The following is a 19,257-nucleotide window of genomic DNA, read 5'->3' as shown; positions in this document are numbered from 1 at the left end:
TTGTTACTTTTTAAATTTTATTTTAAATTGTCCATCTTACAAAGATTGTAACCATTTTCTTATCTTTAGACACCCATTACTTATGCTCTGATCTTTATGTATGTTCATATCTCACCTGTGATAACTCTTTTATTTTGCTTTTCCCATATTCAAGCCCTAACTTGAAAATAGCAAATTTGTTAAGATACTTCTTGCAATCTTGACCCTCCTCAGAAGGGCACTGGGCAGCACTGTTTGTCTCCTAGAGATCATTAGCATGTTGGGTTTTTCCATATTGCTTTTAGCTCAGTCACTACAAAAGCAAACTAAAACAGATGTTCCCTTGGGAGCCAAGTGTTAAATAGGCCTTTTTCTTTCCTACTCAGTCATAAGAGCAACACCTGACTTTGGTCAGCCTGACTATACTGAATCCTTCATAATTGTTCGTACAGAAAAGGCAAGTTGTGCTTTAAAAGTGCTTACGCAAAAGGTAAAATCTCATTGCAAGCCTACGGTCTACCTTAGGTAGGTTTAGCTACCTTGTTTATTGCCGTGGTGCTGTGGCAGAAACAATTAAGCTAGTTGGTGCCTCAGCGGGAATTATTCTAGCTCCCCTTCTCACTTACTGCCCTCGTAAGATTTGCTGTTCAAACCTAATTGCTTCAAAACAATGCACAATAGTCACATTTCACCTATGGCATTTTTTCGTTGTCTAATTCCCACATAATTGTCAAGAACCACTCCAACCTAAGTAATCCTAGGTTTTTTTTTCCTAGTCATCCTAGGAAATAGTAATCCTATTTCCTTAGTTTCCAACCTAAGGAAACCAATCTAGCTCCCCCTCCTAATAAAAATGAACCCCACGACTGCTGAACAGCTCTTCAAACTCAGCATTCTCTGTCCCCTGGCCAATGCTGATACATTATTTTTTCATAGTTCTTATCTTTAAAATAAAGTACATTCTGTGCTGCATAAGCTGTAACTTCTGAACTCTCTGCCTCTTAACAAGAGCATGCCACCTTGTTAAAGATTTAAGGATTCAAAACCACTTGCTGAAGATGCTCAACATCGCTAATTATTAGAGAAATGGAAATCAAAACTATAAGGTACCACCTCACACCGGTGTATATCAGAATGGCGATCATCAAAAAGTCCACAAATAATAAAGGCTGGAGAGGGTGTGGAGAAAAGGGAACCCTCCTACACTGTCGGTGGGAATGTAAATTGGTACAGCCACTATGGAGAACAGTATGGAGGTTCCTCAAAAAACTAAAAATAGAACTACCATATGACCCAGCAATCCCACCCCTGTGCACATATCCAGACAAAACAGTAATTCGAAAAGATACATGAACCCCAATGTTCATAGCAGTACTAGTTACAATAGCCAAGAGATGGAAACAACCTAAATGTCCGTCGACAGATGAATGGATAAAGAAGATGTGATATATATATATATATATATAATGGAATACTACTCAGCCATTAAAAAAAGATAATGCCATTTGCAGCAACATGGATGCAACTAGAGATCATGATACTAAGTGAAGTAAGTCAGAAAGAGAAATGTACTGAGGATGCCAAGAAGTCAGCCTTGGAAAGGTCATATCAAGTATATTTAACCACAAATAATGCTCTTAAACTCTAGGGTATATACCCATGGGTTTATGATTCCCAGTGTGAAGTCACTAAGGATTCTACAACCTGGACATCCAGTCCCAATGGAGATGTATAAACCTACGGCTCAGTAAAAAGCTTTAGAATCACAGAGCTCTGAAAGTGGGTAGCTACTCAATTTCCTATATAAGACTTTTAGATTAAGATCTGTGATTAGGATATAACAGTTTAACATTTGCCTCCTTTTATTACTTCTTTCCTTTGTATGGGTCAAGGTATTAGATTGTAAAATAACTGCCATAGTTGTTTTTGCCTTTCTCTCAGCTGTCTTCTTTCCCATAAACTCTCTGAACTCCCTTATTTACCTGTCTCAAACAATTGTAATGGCTGCCAACTTTTCCAACAAGTGGTTTTACCATCTGTCTTTAGACTCCTCTAATAAGACCTGCTAACATATATCCATATGTCTTCACTGAACCTAGGCCCCCAACCGTTAGCTGCTGTTCCTAAAAAGTACAAAGACCTCAAAGGAATCCAAGGAATTTGAGGGATAAAGAGACATGAGACTAATTCTCCTGATTAGGTTTAGGCCGACTAGGAAACTGGATACAAATGGTTCCAAATTTTAAAATTATATTTGTAATTATTCTATTTCTTGAGCACTTCCAATATGTGTTTAAATATTACTATAAACTGTTATCTCAAACCACATCTAGTGGATGATACCACATCAAGAGACACAAAATTCTTCGTGGTCAACCATGGTCTTGGATCTGAATTTGACCACAAAAAGGGAGTTAAGTATTTATAACAAGTCCTAGCTCAACTATGGTGTAGATACCAAAGGAAGAACATTAGCAGGAAATATGAAAGATGAACATACCACCTTCCTACTCCACAGCTGAGTCACAAGATTTCTTGGAAAAATGACGAATAACTAAAATTACCTTCCCTGATAATAATGCAGTCTGCTTGGATGCAAATTGCCCTCTTGATAGTTTTTAGCCAATCAGCACACCCAAGGACAAAACAAAACAAAACGTTTTGTCATTTCTCCCCTGACTGAGAGTGTTCCCTCCATAAACCCTGTTTTGTCTATTGGATGGCAATCTGTATACAACTAATCTCCCTAATAGATGAGTAAATGTCAGCTGTGCTTTAAATTAATGTCTCTGAGATGTTCTTTAACAAGGGTGATGTCAACATCCAAGATAGGGAATAAAAGCAGGGAAGTTAGTCTGGAAAGGGGTTAATGTTTGGAACATGCCGAGTTTGTGGTACTTGTAAAGGACATACAGGTGATAAGCAATTAATTAAAGGAAAGATGGAGGCTGAAGCAGAAATTAGAGGTGATTAACACAGATGTGGTACGGAAGATTTTGTAATAGATTACCCAGTAGTGCATAATGTTAAAATGGTGAGTCACCACTGTCTGAGAGGAAGAAATTTTCTTCTTCTAGGTTCTTCTGGTTGGTCTAAGAATTAAATTGACATGAGACAGATTAACAGGAGAAAATCAAACAAAAGTTTAATAACATGTATACATGGGAGAGCCCAGGAAAACTGAATAACTCTCAAAAATGACTGAAACCCTCACCTTAAATACCACTTTTAGCTAAAGACCAAAGAGGATGTTGGGGGTTGTTGTTTCGGACCTCAAAGGAGAAGAAGGCAATTTATGTGAAGACGGAAAAGCAAGTGTTTGGTAAACAAATGTGTGCTGGGCCACAGAGAGAAATTCTAACAAACAGACTTTGCTAACTTCCTCCCTGTCTATACACCTAGTTCACACTATAGTTATCTATGGTGATAGTTCCTTTCCTGGAACAGGTCCTCTTTAGGCAGTTAGGGGACCGGCCAAAGGTTCTTCATGAGTCTTTTGGGCCTTGATTGTTTTCATCTCGAAATAATCCACATGCCAAAGAGATACTTTGGGGTGGCAAATTTTGCTCTCCTACACCAACAAATTAACTATGCCACCATCTGAGGGATGTCTGAAGAAGAGGCGCAGGCAAAGAAGATGGACTGAGCCATGCCATGAAATTAAAGAGGAGCAAAGCAATTTATTTGATCACATACGAAGTGCCATTGCTTTTAAGACATCTCTATTTCAGAAATGTTGAAAATTGAGCATCTTAGCATTGATGAAACACAGCAGAATGTGGGCTGAAGAGGAGGCATTGGATTTGGAAACTAGGGAGTCATTGGTTAATCCATTTCACTAAGTTGGTAAGTGCAGAACTGGATCGCTGTGAGTTGGAGCAAATGGGAGTGTGGAAGTAGGAACTCTTTGCTGACCACTACTTTACAAATGGGAAGATGTGATGAAGCTTGAATGAGGCAGGACACAAAGGAAGGTAATTTTTGTATGAAGAAGAACTGAGCCTCTTTGACAGCTAAGAAGCAGCTGATGGAGAGGTAGAGATCAGAGGTCCATGTTGGGCAGGATAGAGTAGATTAGTGGAGGGGGTACAGCTATGGAGTCAGTCGGGGCTGGGTTTAAGTAGTCACTTTCCTACTTACTATTATCTGACACTGGACATTTCAATTAGACCTTCTGAGCCTTGGTCTACTCATTTATAACAGCAGGGTAATCATTCCCCTACTTCATGAAGTTGTTGTATGTATTAAGTGAGATTATCCACTTAATGAAGTGTTTGGCACAGTGGCCAGGATGTATTAAATGCTCAATAAATGAGATCTACTATAAAGAGATTAAGAAATAACATAATTGATTAGCCAAATGCAGGTGGGAAAGGATGGAATCAAGTTCATAGGTGGAGGAATTAGCCCTGAAAGGGAGGAGGGATCCCTATGTGGTGGTACTAAAAGATGTCCATAAATTCTTTGATCCCCTTTCCTTCAAAAAATGGACCCTAATTACCCTCCCCTTGAGTGTAGGTAGTACTTGGTGAATCACCTCTAACTAATAGAATGTGGTGGGAGTGACAGTATGCAACTTTGAGAGTAAGTTATAAAAGGTGTTGTGACCTCCATACTTGTTCTTTGGATTACTCAATCTGGGGGAAGCCAGCTGATATCTCATGAGAACATGCAAGCATTTCAGTGGAGAGGCCCATGTGGTAAGGGATTCAGGCCTTCTGCCAACAGCCAGGTGAGTGATCCATCTTGGAAGGTGGTCTTCTAGCCCCAGTTAAGCTTTCACATGAGTGTAGCCTGAGCTGACATCTTAACTGCAACCTCATGAAGGACCCTGAGCCAGGCTTTCCCAATTAAGCTACTTCAAAATTCCTGACTCATGGGACCTCTGAGATAATAAGCGTACTTTTAAGCTACTAAATCTAAGGATGATTTGTTACACAGCAATAGAAAACGAACACTCCCTCTTTCTCTGAGACAGAAAGAAAGTGGAGAATGATAGGTGAGGACAGGCATGATATGGAAAGGAGAAAAGGTAGGTGCCTGATGGTCTCTATTTTCTCTTAAGATTAAAATACAGGACATGTTATTTGCTGACCATGAGGTAGCCTGATAAGACTGGCAGAAGAGACAGGCAGAAAATAGGCAAGGGAATCTACTAGGAACACAAGTAAGATTCATGGTTCCCTTTCGTGCCTCTCTTCCCTTATGCCAAATGCAACCACAGAAATCACACTTGATATTGGAACTAGATCAGCCCCCATGCACTGAGCCTTCATCTCAAGTGTGAAATTCAGAGGCATTGCAGCCTGAGCCAGCCCCAGAGACTGCCTGTGTGGGCAAACTGCTGATGAGTGAGTTCAGGACTGAGGATGGCTCAGGCTCATCTTGGGAAAGTACTCCCTGCTGTCAAGCATGATTAGCCAGAGCTATATAGAGCCTAGCATATTATTTATGAATATGGATAGAATATCAGAGGGAAATATTATAAGAGAAAAATCGACAGGCCTTATGGATTCTGCTACAAGCATATTGCAGTAAAGGTAAAGCCCTACAGTCTTTTAATATCTCATTTGTATTATTCTTTCATCCTTGGTCCATTTTCCCTCCACCCCTCCTCTCTGGTTATTAGCAAGGGAGCCCTGGGAATTCTCCTGATTGAGCCAGCTATCAATCTTTATCACAGAACAAGGTGGAGCTCCAGCACATAGAAGAGGCCACGTTAAGGCTGCCCTCTCCCAGTTATACTACCTTATAGCCTTGGTCTCTTTAAACCCTAAAGGCCCACCAGGAATTGAATCACTGCGTCTCCTTACAGAGTGGCAGTTCCTGCTCTTCTTGGGAGCTTAACTTCGCTTTGTACTGATTCTGTTTGCAAATTGGGAAACTTAAACTGTACTGCAAAACTGGTACCTTTTCTACATTACACAATTGATTCAATTCATTCATTCATCCTTTCACTCAGCTATTCAATTATTTAGCAACTCATTATTGAGTGCCTACTCAGTAATGGGACCGGCATGTACTAAGTGTTGGGAATAAAAAATGAATACTATGTTCTTGAGGAGTAGCAAAATGGCCTGCTGGCACATAGATCATATTTATTGAGTATCACTCAATAAATTTGTGTTGAATGAATGATAATTCCTGCCCTCTATGGGCATCCTAGTCTAGTAGGGGGAGGGAAGCATGTTAACAAGTAATTACAATGGTTTTAGTGCAATAGTAAAGGAATAATTCCAGTATTATAAATATAGAGGACTGTATCTACCTGGAAGTTAGGGATGGTTTGATAAAGGAAGTAACATTTGTTTGATCTTGAAGAACAAATAAGAGTTTTTCCAGGAAAGGAATGTAGGAAAAGTCTTTGCGTGCAGCCCCAAATTCACAGGTCTTATATTTAGCAGGATTCTTTTCACTCCAATCTAATCCTAATTTGCTAATATACATATTAATCAATATTTTGCTGGGTTTCAATCTTTTGAGTTTATTTTTGCTTTTGTTCCCTAGGCAATGATCGGTTGGCAAAGTTAGATGCAAAACAATTATACAGAAGAGATTATTTTTGACAGAGTGGTTGAAATGAATTCAAGGAAAAAAAGATGTATTTTAAGTTTCTTCCTCAGAAATATTTTAGTTTATTGTAATTTCTAAGACAGATGGAAGATAGTCTTCCTAAAAATGGTCTATTACCGCTAAACCTTCCTCTCTGACACTTGGCTGAGAACCCAGAAAACACGCCTTGTTCTTTGCCAGACCAGTGTTTACTGTTATTTGCTCACTTTGGAGTAGCTTAGGAGCCCATCAGATATTGTACACCAGACTGGCAGAAGGACTTGGAACTGCCAAATATAAAAACCAAATTGGTCATCATCAATTCATTAGTGATTATATATAGAGAAAAATTTTAATTACTTGACAGCATGGAAAATCACATTACACCAGGGAGTAGAACTTGCTAAGCCCACAGATTCCTCCAAATTGGAATTTAGAAAGAAATCTTATTTGCAGCAGAAAACATGAATCAATACTGACACTTCGTAAAATGTTTTAATGACTAAGCTCAAGCATTTTGTCTCAAGAAGCTACTGGCCTAACAACACCTGCCACTGTTACCAATGCTGATTAGATAATTTCCATGAAGTGGTCTAACCTGTTCTATTAAGCCTGTGAACTGCTTTGACAATCTTAAAGGAATGAACAAGGAACAAAGTAAGAAGGATGGGAAATAGAAAGAGCCAAGGAGTCAAATCTTTTTCCAGTTTAATTGAGAATTTTGGATTCTATCACGTTTGCACTCAGCCTTGCCATCAAATTCTTATTTTCAGCAGCTTGCAACCATTACTGCATTTAATAGAGGTTGATGGTTGATGAGTATTTTTATACATAACTGCGGTTTCAGACTGATTCTCAGGTGTTTAACCAGCAAAGCCATGCAACGCTTCGCTGAGTCAGTCCCATGAGAAAGGGTTATCACCTGCTGAGCCCGGCAGTGGGAAACCAGAGCAGTACAAAGATTTAGAATCTTCCCTTTCTAGCTGACATACCATGGCTTGTCTTCAATTTTCTGGATAATTTAGGATTTTATTTAATATGATTTTTCAAGAACTGAACAATCATCCTAAACAAATCAAGGCCAGACTATTATTAACACAGAGCAGCATTTCCCACACTCTCAGTACCATGCTCTCCACTTCAAAGGGGTTCTGTGATAGAGAAGGTTTGGGAAAGTCAGGAGTAAACAGAGCTCACAAGGTTTCTTTACTACAGGCATCCCTCAGATTACTTTGTGTGGTAGCAGACATCATGGATCTCCAGGAGGAAATATAGAATACAGTGGTTTCCAGCTCATTTGACCACAGAAGCTGTTTTTTTTTTTTTTAAATCTGTATTGGAGTATAATTGCTTCACAATACTGTGTTAGTTTCTGTTGCACAACAAAGTGAATCAGCCATACGCATACACATGTCCCCATATCCCCTCCCTCTTGAGCCTCCCTCCCATCCTTCCTCTCCCACCCCTCTAGGTCATGGCAAAGCACTGAGCCTATCTCCCTGTGCTCTGCTGCTGCTTCCCACCAGCCAGCTATTTTACATTCCGTAGTGTATATATGTCGATGCTACTCTCACCAGAAGCTGTTTTTGAATGCAAGACCATCTGATGGGGTTGATGTCCCACAGAGCATACTTTGGGAAATATTGCTGTTCAAGTATACTTGTTATTCTCGAGCACTCCACATTGTTAATAGAGCAGTGGACACGCTAAGAAGGATACTCCAAGGAAGGGGCAGCATATTAGTAATGACTGACTTTCCCTTCCCACAGCATCCACTGACTACCTACTAGGGGCAAGGGTTCTGGCACCATACCTTTCAAAATAGTAAGGGCCTTGCATTCCTTGAGTGCAGTGCATATGGGAATGGGAGTGACCTGTTAGGGAGACATGTCAAATCCTTTAACCTCTTCACCCCTACTTCAAATCAAAGGAATTTGATGTCCAAGTTACCTACCAATATTCTGCTGTTACCTCTCACAACCACTAATTAGAAACCCTTGGAAATAAAGTTTTAATTTTTCTATATTTTATATTGAGGTGAAATTCACATCACATAAAATTAACCATTCAAGGGGCTTCCCTGGTGGCGCAGTGGTTGAGAGTCCGCCTGCCGATGCAGAGGACGCGGGTTCCTGCCCCAGTCCGGGAGTATCCCACATGCCGCGAAGTGGCTGGGCCCGTGAGCCATGGCCGCTGAGGCTGCGCGTCCGGAGCCTGTGCTCCGCAACGGGAGAGGCCACAAGAGTGAGAGGCCCGTGCACTGCAAAAAAAAAATAATAATAATAATAATTAACCATTCGAAATGAACATTTCAGTGGCATGTAATATCCAGTGCATTCACAATGTTGTGCAACCACCTCTTTGTAGTTACAAGACAGTTCCAAAATAAAACCTCATACCCATTAAGTTACTCCCCATTCCCCTCTCCCCGCAGCCCTGGTAACCACCAATCACCTTTCTGTTTCTATGGACTTACCTATTTCATATAAATGGAATCATACAATACGTGACCTTTTGTATCTGGCTTCTTTCAATTACCATAATATTTTTTAAGATTTACCCACATTGTAGCATGTGGATGTAGCATCTACATCATTCCTTTTTTAAAATACATCTTTATTGTAGTATAATTGCTTCACAATACTGTGTTAGTTCCTGTTGCACAAAACAGCGAATCAGCCATATGCATATATATATCCCCATGTCCCTTCCCTCTTGAGCCTCCCTCCCACCCTCCCTACCCCACCCCTCTAGGTGGTCGCAAAGCACTGACATGATCTCCCTGTGCTATGCTGCTGCTTCCCACTAGCTATCTGTTTTACATTTGGTAGTGCCTGAATGATTTCCTACTGTATGGATGTATCACCATGTGTTTATCCATTTATCCCTTGATGGACTTTGGGTTGTTTCCACCTTTTGACTATTGTGAATAGTACTGCTATGAACGTTCATGTATTTGAATATCTGTTTTCAATTCATTTGGGTATGTACCCTGGAGTGGAATTGTTGGGTCATGGAAATAAAATTTTGCTACTGCAATTTTGTGGCACCATAGGGCAAATCAAACAGTTCATATGATTTAGCTAGCTTGAGACAGTTTTTATGCATTGGGAAAACATGCATATAAAATGCACTACCCACAGGAAGCTTAGAGAATGACTTACTGAAGCAAGTTTCTTCTCTATACACAAAACATACCTATTTCTCCCATGAATACTGTTCATTTCCAGTGAGCCATTTGAGTTTGTGTTACTCAGCTGTATAGAGTGTCTGTTGTCTTCTCAGCCAATAAGCGTTTAACAAAGACAATAAGTAGAGATGCCTTTTGGTAGCTCTATTATTGGAATGTGTGGTACCCATGTGAAAGCAGAAATGATAAAGAAGAAAAAAGGTTGACACCAGCACTAGATCAGCTCTTCTGGAAAGATTTTGAAATATCCAGAGTTGTATTATAGTCAGGTAAACCAGCTTCACTTGCATATATGTCTCTGAGAAGAGTTAATTATCAATTAAATATTGTTGAATAGACTGAAAACGTGAAATCCAAGAACATTAATGGAGCAGAGAACCCAAGCATAGTTCTCACTTTCCAAAAATGTTTCCAAATGCTTAACCTAGGCCTCAATCCAAAGTCAGTCTCCTTATGGGGACATTAAGAAAAACTGGGCTCTCATCTAATTACTGTGCATGGTATTAGGAGTTTTCTGAGTTTAAATTTCTTTCTAGGAAGAAAAGAATGAGGTCTATCACTAAGGGAAATATTGGGATTTTCATTTAAGTAAATCTACATTCTAAAATGTTATTACTGGGCTTCCCTGGTGGCGCAGTGGTTGAGAGTCCACCTGCCGACGCAGGGGACACGGGTTCGTGCCCCGGTCCGGGAAGATCCCACATGCCGGGGAGCGGCTGGGCCTGTGAGCCATGGCCGCTGAGCCTGCGCGTCCGGAGCCTGCCTGTGCTCCGCAACGGGAGAAGCCACAACAGTGAGAGGCCCACGTACCGAAAAAAAAATAAAATAAATAAAAAATAAAATGTTATTACTTAGATTACTCCTGTTATTAACAGTAAAAACATGCAGCAAATTTTTTTTACATTTTAATTTCAGCTGAATTTAAAGTGTTAGAAATAACATGGACATATAAGCTGAGAAAATGAATATATTATGATGCAGTTTGTCAGACTTTAACATTAACAGTAGTAAATCTTGAGAATGGTTCCTCTGGATCTAATATACCTGTGGTAAATAACATGGAGATAGCTGAATTGCTGTATATTTCCAGGACCTTCTGTAACTGATTTAAGGTTGGCAGTAGGATCTAACAGATCATTATCCTAGAACATATGTGAGACCTTCTTCAATGCCAGATTAGGGAAATATTCTTGTTCTTGTATCCACTGACATCTCAAAGAGCAAAGAGGGAACATCCAGATAGGCATCGTAAGATTCTACAGCTTTGGGGCCTGCAGAATGAGATCATATCCTTCCATAGAGCAAGGTTGAGTTGATCTGGCCTAATTATCTGATTGATGTGTTGAGAGGTAGGCCAACTTGGAAATGTATTTGCTGCATCAATTTTCTCTTTAGGCAATTTATTTAGTCATTACCCTCTTTTTATCCTTGTGACATGAGATCTCTAGATATTGACCTAAAATTACATAAGATGTGAATTTAATAATATTAATAATATATGTATTTTTAAATAATAAAAGAAATATAAGAATACATGCTCAAACATGCAAAAAAAAGTAAAAGAATACAGAATGAAAAGATGAAAGCTTTTTGTTCAACTTGCTCCCCTCCCAATGCCATTTCCCTTCCCACACCGTTAACAGTTTGGTGGATGCCTTTCCAAAGTGTATTGTTATAGATATAAATAGACATAGAGATAGATATCAAAAGAGACCATTTACCCAAGCACTAAATAGTAAACTTTATTGGAACTAATTTTCAGGGTTAATCTCAAATCAAGAATACAGATTAACTACCAAGTCTATCAATCAAATCTATCAAATTACTGCCTCCTGGAGTTTTACTATTCTTTTTTTCCCAAAAAAAAGCATTTTGGGGACTTCCCTAGCAGTCCAGCAGTTAGGACTCTGAGCTTCCACTGCAAGGGGTGAGAGTTCGATCCCTGGTCAGGGAACTAAGATCCCACATGCTGCTAGGTGCAGCCAAAAAGTAAAAAACAAACAAACAACATATTGGGTTTAACGTATTCTGACATGTTTCCCTGTCATATGCCAGACCATAAGCTGGGAGAAGACATAAATACTACTATGGCTAATAAAATTTACACAGGATCCCATATGTTAGAGCATTAGTATAAATTTTTAAATAACTCAGAGCTGAAGTGCCTTTCAGTAAATCAAGGAAAGCTGGAAAAAATCAAAGAGAAAAAAAGATTTGGGAGCCTGTGCAAAGGGTAGGGGAGATTTTGACTCTGGTTCAATTAGTCAGCAAGTATTTACTATTCATCTCTGCTGTAGTAAGCATTGTAGGTATACAGAAATACGAAGTGTGGTCCCCACCTCCAGTGGGTTTACTATCACCTGAGAAATCAGACCAGCCAGACAGAATGGAATCAGATAATAAAGGCTTGCACAAGGGCTTGAACTTGATAAAGTGATAAATAGCAGGCAGCCTCTGAAGGTTTCTACTCAAAGGAGTGATACAATAAAAAATCCAAAAAAAAAAAAAAATTAAAAGACTATGTCTTTACCCGCTTGCATCCCTTCATTTCCCCTCCATAATTACTGCCCCAGTTCAGGCTTTCATGACCTTGCCTACTGCAGTGAACTTACATCCAGCACTCAGCCATCTCCCCATCCTACCCCCTCCCAGGTCATCCTACATACAGCCACAAGAAGGAGTTTCCAAAGGTGCAGGAGAGGGCTCAAAAGTAAAAAAAAGTCTCCCCTTTGACCACCAAATAGTATGAACTTCTGAGTGAAAATTCAAGGACCTCCCATCAACTATGCTAATCTCCTTCCAGACTTGTCTCCCATTTCCTGGTATAAATCCATTGCTCTATTGAAATTGAACTACTCACCACTCCCCAAACCCATGTCTGTGCTGTCTTCATGTGATTCGCACCCTTAACCCATCTCCACAGAAAAGAAGAGTCCAGGAAACTGTTGCAGGGGTCCAGATGTGTGATGATGACACCAGGGCGAGGATGAGGAGCATGGGAATGCAGAGGAAGGCAGAAACGAAGGGAATAGTAACAGATCTACTGACTGATTGGGTATAGGTTTAAAAGGAGAGCAGAGATCAGTCAGAGGTAACTCATTTTAGGTTTTAGGCAATGAATAGAATTCTTTCCAGTAACTGCTTATTCCACATCCTTGTAGTTGTTGGAGGTTCATACTTATTTCATACTGCCAGTGTAACCTGGGACCACATATAATTAATAGTAATTTCTTGAAGTTTCTTAGTTTTCCTGGGTCTCTTCCATGTATTCATGTTATTAAACTTTTGTTTGATTTTCTCCTGTTTAAAAAAAATAATGATTTCTCTATACTTTAGGTCAGTAATATATATTTATTTAAAATAATACAGGCAGAGCAAAATACTTTAGCTCCCAAAGGAACTAGAAGTCTTCAAGATACACTCTAAAATATTGTTGTGGAATTAAATATGCTGCTTTTCCCATAAACTATATGCATTTAATAAGAATTTTAATTTCATTACCAGAGTGGTTTGGAGTACACGGTGGATGAGATTGCCTTGTGAAAACTGAAGTGAGAAACTCAACTGGATCTTGGTAAGGCTGGATCCAGGCACTGGAAAGAACTCAGGACTCAGATTTTTCTATCTCCCTTTGCCCCTTAGGCTGTGGTCTGCTCTCTTCTCTGTCACTCAGATCACCTTCCTCCTCTTCTTATTCCTTCTGTTGTAAACGTGGCTGAGACCAGCTCAGAGTATTACAAGCTACAGTCTTGGCACCCACAGAGTAATCTAACCCTTTCAGACTCAAGTTCAAATTCTCAGGGAAGAAAACTACAATGAGCAGGAAGACCAGATCCCAGATCAGTGCTTCCTTCTCTGGAAGGAAAATCTACTCAAAAGACAAATTACAATTGGAAAGTTGTTTGGTGGGCATGGAATCACACCTTCAATCCCTCAGCAGTCCGGTCTTCTCTGCCATAAAAAAGCACCCGTATCAGTCCTTTCTACCTTCACTCTCACCACCCTAGTCCAAAGCCACCATCTTGTCAAAACTTCTGGAATAGCTTCTTAGTCTCTTAACTATCATTTTTATCCCTTTGGGATTGATTCTCCACTCAGCATCCAGAATTATCCTATTAAAAAGTAAGTCACATCATATGCCTGCCTAAAACACCCCAATAGCGTTTGATTTCTTAGAATAAAATCCAGACTCCATATCATGGTCTTCAAGGTGTTACACGAGCTGGCCCTTGCCTACTTCTCCACCTCATCTCTTACCACTCCTTCTCTTTTTCCTTCCACTCTAACCAGCTGACCGCCTTGATGTCCCTCAGACATGCTAAACTCACACCCGAAGCCTTCTCATTTGGCTTTTATTTTCCTCATGGAAGAAAATGCATTGATCAATGAACACAGGTATCTGGTTTATCTGCTACAATTCTCATCTTATACCAAAAAATTGGCTTTCTGATGTGTACATCCATCTCTCATGAGTCTGGTTGTGCGAATCTTCTCCCAGAGCCAAGATTAAATTTCTCAGCCCACGGAGCTAAGAGATAGATTCATGTCACCCAGTCCCTTTCTGTCCCACTGAAGTTCTACTGCCCCAAATGGCCTTGCCTAAGCAGCCAGCTGCCCTTCCTCAGCAGACACACTGCCTTCTCACCATACACCTCTTCAAACTTGCCATGATGTGCAAATGTTTTGCCTCAAAGTGTTCTTTTAAAAACGATAGCGCTGATATTGATGGCAACAATGGTATTCAAAGTGGATGAGTGAGTTGGTCCACTGAGGTGTGAAAACGATTAAAATTCTATTTTTATTTTTAATCTGAAATATTAGAATTTTTATTCATTTATTTATTTATTCTGTGGCCGTGCCTTGCAGCTTGCGGGATCTTTGTTCCCCTACCAGGGATTGAACCCAGGCCCTCAGCAGTGAAAGCACAGAGTCCTAACCACTGGGCTGCCAGGGAATTCCCTAGAATTTTTTACTATGCTTTACCTTTACTATATTTAGTAAATCTATACTAATATAAGAATTTTCCTTTAACACTAGAACCCACAGTCCTTCAGATAGTCACCATCTGTCTCTTAAGAGATATGAGGTACCCTGGGGGAGGGGTGGGAGTACCTTCCTAAGGAGCGATTGACAGTGACACTAGCCCTCCTTCATTCACTTTCTGTGCTCGTGATTTACTGTAATTTGCTTGGTTAAGTGGATTTCCAGAGAACTAACTAATTCTCACAAAGAAGATTTCTGCCAAGAACTGGACTGAAGCTCTTACTAAAATTGCAAGCACAAGAAAAGAAAAAAGAAAGGGACAGAGCTGACATTTCTGACTTCTGGGACAAACTCTTCATCACCTACCTAATGATATAAAAATAATGATGATCTAATAAGATTTGACAAGGTTAGCTAGAAAATGGAAATTTATAGGAGGACTATTTGAAATATGGATTTTTATCCACTATTATTTATACTTAACTTTGGCCCACTTGTACGTTTTGTATTGATATGACAGTTAAATAGTTATTTTTTAAATTTCTATTTTGTGGATATTATATCATATATATAGTTTTATATATATTATTATATAGAGAGAATATGTGCTCAAAAATTTTAATGATACAACCAAAAACTTTAAGTCCACTGGATTAAAAGATGGCATTTAGAAGAAATCTGACCTCATTACCTTTATTATCAAGTAATTGAATGCTAGTACTGTTATTTCATAGTGTCCTTATAGATATGACAGAGATTGTACTTGAAAGCAAGCTATTAATAACCAGTTATATCTAGACCACGAGGGCTTTACAATATGAGAAATTTGGGAAGCAACACACAGTGATGACTCTAGAATCAGATTGCTTAATCTCTGCTTCAGTCATCGCTAACTACAGCCTGGGGCAAGTTAGTTGACCTACTGCACACCTGTTTCCTCAACTGTAAAATGAGGATATATTAGTAATTTCTGCATAGGGCCACTTTCAGGATTAAATGAACTAATATATGTAAGAGTTTAGACTGGCATTTAAAAGCACTCAGTGAATGTTAACTAATATTAACCAGGCTTTGGTTAAATTTGTTCTTTTTTTTCTAAGTGTGCTTTGCTTTCTTAAAAAAGTTAAAAAACTTTTCTTAATTTTAAAATTAAAAAAATATTTATTGAAGTATAGTTGATTTACAATGTTGTGTTAGTTTCAGGTGTTCAGCAAAGTGATTCAGTTATACATACATATATATCTATTCTTTTTCAGATTCTTTTCCCTTATAGGTTATTACAAAATATTGAGTATAGTTCTTTGTACTATACAGTGGCTCCTTGTTGGTTATCTATTTTGGTTAAATTTGAAAAGACAAAACCCCTGGTTACCTACTGACTCTTGTTGGCTCACAGGGGTCAGTACATGGCAACCAACATGGGGAAGCTAAATAAAATGCTTCACTGGGGTAAGAAAAGATTTTCCGTGTCTGAGGAAACATCAATGTTTAACTTCAGAAAATTTTCACAGAATAGTGTTGAGAAAAATCAGTCACCATAAAATTAAGCAATTAGTGAGAAGTGTAGGAAGAGAAAAGAAGGAAAATACCTTAAAAATAATTAATTAAATAATAAATACATTTTAAATGTTGAAAGCACTTTAAAACACAGAAGCATGTTTTAAATGGTAGTGCTCTGAAGCAGAGACCTTGGGAATTCATGGTGCAATAGAGGGCTATCTTGTCAAGGAAGGCAACTTTCTTACTGAAATGACCAAATACGTATGTCAAGTTCTGCCTTAATGTTTGGGGGGCAGGAGAAGGTATGAACCTTCCTATTTGCAGATTATATAACAACAAATTTATTATTGAATGCTCACTATGTCAAGTGCTTTACCTATATCACCATTTATCTGTTTTGAATTTTTAACATGAAAATATTCAAATATATAGAAAAGAATAATAAAACAAGCATCCATATATGCACTCAATTTAACATTTAACACTTTCCATATTTTAATTTTTCTGAATTATTTTAAAGTATAGATAGCAAACATTTTACCCCAAATACACCAATATGTGTATCTAAAAAGAGATATTCTTCTACATAAGCACAATGCCGTTATCATACCTAATAAAAAAACAACTGTCTAATATCATCTAATGTTTTAGTCTGTATTCAGATTCTCCAATTGCTCACAAAATATCTTTTATATCTGGTTTATTAAATCAGAACCGAGGACAAGCCATTGTATTTGGTTATGACGTTTCTTAGGTTTCTTTTAATCTAAAACAGCCCTCCCTCAGTACTGCTTTATTTCTCTTCTTTCTTTCTTTCTTTCTTTTTTTATGGCACTGAGTTAATTTAAGAAATTGAGCCATTTGTTCTGCAGGACGTTTCACCATTTGTTCTGGATTTTTCTGATTGTCTACTTCTATCCTTGTAGTTCCTGCTTGATTATCCTGAGGTTAAAGATTTTTGGAAACAACACTTCTCAAATGATGCTGGCGCTTCATACTGTATCACATCAGGAGACACATAATGTCAGGTTGATCCATTTTACTGATGATAAGATCATCTAGGTTAAGGTGGGAACAGGCCAGATTTCACCATTGTCATTATGGATTTCCCTGATGACTGGCACATAATTCCTGGCTCTATGTGAATATCCTGTTCCCTATCTCACTTTCACCAATTGGTCTCATTGATGATCCTGGCATGAATCAATTATTCCACTAGGGACTGCAAAATGGTGAATTTCTAATTCTATCCTTCATTTTACATTATTTAGGTGGCATGTTTTTGTAAAGAGAACTGTTTCCTCATCAACTGGGGCCATTTGATTACCCTGAAATACAGCTGCAACTAGAAAAGCAGGGTAAATGGTAATTTTCTTAAATTACCACTTTTCAGAGTAAAAAGTTGGTGTAATAGTCACTGCCAGTAGTATGGCAAAGGAAGTTTTTTAAAACTGTTGTTTTTTAAGATTTGCTTTACACTTTAGTGGAAATGAATTTTATGTTTGACATTTTAAATAAATTGCGGTTATTAATTTTGACGCTCAAATTGTTCTAACTTTGGCCAGTGGGCATTCCTTCAAGATAGCTTCTGTGTTCTTTTCAAAGGACCTCGTTTTTTAATACCTCCTGACTTTCTGTCACATGATGTTCTAAGTGCTCCTATTATTTCTCAGCTCTTGACCCGACTGACATCAGCTATTTCTCCAAGGAGCCCTGGTACCTTTTAGTGGAAAAGTGGTATTTAGAGATCAAAATCTGAGTGCCAAGGATAGTCATTGCTTCTAGGCCCTGAGTTCATATTAATATTTTCATTTCAAAGTTAACAATATAGAGTTTTTATGTCATTGTTCTTATACAATACTTCTATATCTTTACACTGGAGCTTTTGCACCTAATAACATTAACAAAGTTACTTTTAATACTTACACCAACCCTAGGAGATAGGTGATCATAACTTATGTAATTGTGATCATAACATCTTATAATCTCTATTTTAAAAGAGGAACCAGATCATTGCAGCTCTACTTACAATAGCCAGGACATGGAAGCAACCTAAGTGTCCATCGACAGATGAATGGATAAAGAAGATGTGGCACATACATACAATGGACTATTACTCAGACATAACAAGAAACGAAATTGAGTTACTTGTAGTGAGGTGGATGGACCTAGAGACTGTCATACAGAGTGAAGTAAGTCAGAAAGAGAAAAACAAATACCGTATGCCAACACATATATATGGAATCTAAAAAGAAAAAAAGAAAAAAATGGTCTGAAGGACCTAGGGGCAGGACCGGAATAAAGACACAGACGTAGAGAATGGACTTGAGGACACGGGGAGGGGGACGGGGAAGCTGGGACGAAGTGAGAGAGTGGCACTGACATATATACACTACCAAATGTAAAACATAGCAAGTGGGAAGCAGCCGCATGGCACAGGGAGATCAGCTGGGTGCTTTGTGACCACCTAGAGGGGTGGGATAGGGAGGGTGGGAGGGAGGGAGATGCAAGAGGGAGGAGATATGGGGATATATGTACACGTATAGCTGATTCACTTTGTTATACAGCAGCAACTAACACAACGTTGTAAAGCAATTATACTCCAATAAAGATGTTTAAAAAGAAAAAAAAAAAAAAGAAAAAGGAGGAACCAGAGACGAGAAGTGCCAGAGGTTAGGGTTCCAAGTAAACAGCAAGCGTCGTGATTTGAACGCTGCACGCTACTTCCACCAGGGAAGGGAGCCCCTGACACTCAGAGGAGCTTTTCCAGGAAGCCAAGGGTTCTTAGAAAAGGTATCAGGGAGGTGATCAGGGCTAGGGGTGCGGGTACCAGCGTGTGGGGGTGAATAGACGTCCCGACTCCAAAAGCAGAGAGCGGGACAGGGGCGACCTGCTGGGTGATGGACCGTGGCGGGCATGTCCAGAGCTGCTGTTTCATCTTAAATGGACCAAAAATTCCCTAAAGAGCACACACAGCCAGTGAACCCCGCAGGAGCCACACAAAGGCAAGAAAATCTGGCCGGGACCGGCGAGCTACGACCCACAAATGGGGG

At 39.1% G+C, this 19,257-nt stretch overlaps 1 long non-coding RNA gene across 1 annotated transcript in view; it reads left to right on the top strand.

The window, feature by feature from the left end:
- LOC309810079 overlaps positions 1 to 14,599 on the top strand; it is a 70,174-nt gene extending 55,575 nt beyond the window's left edge. The window contains exon 3 of the long non-coding RNA XR_014294936.1: positions 13,226 to 14,599. This is a non-coding gene — a long non-coding RNA (uncharacterized lncRNA). The remainder of the gene's footprint in view (positions 1 to 13,225) is intronic.
- The last annotated feature ends 4,658 nt before the right edge of the window (positions 14,600 to 19,257 follow it).

Source organism: Mesoplodon mirus (assembly GCF_964341445.2).
Source record: "Mesoplodon mirus genome assembly, chromosome: 9".
In the NCBI taxonomy this organism is placed as follows: domain Eukaryota; kingdom Metazoa; phylum Chordata; class Mammalia; order Artiodactyla; family Ziphiidae; genus Mesoplodon; species Mesoplodon mirus.
The sequence above is the reverse complement of the archived record's forward strand: the minus strand, read 5'-3'. Positions and strand labels throughout refer to the sequence as shown.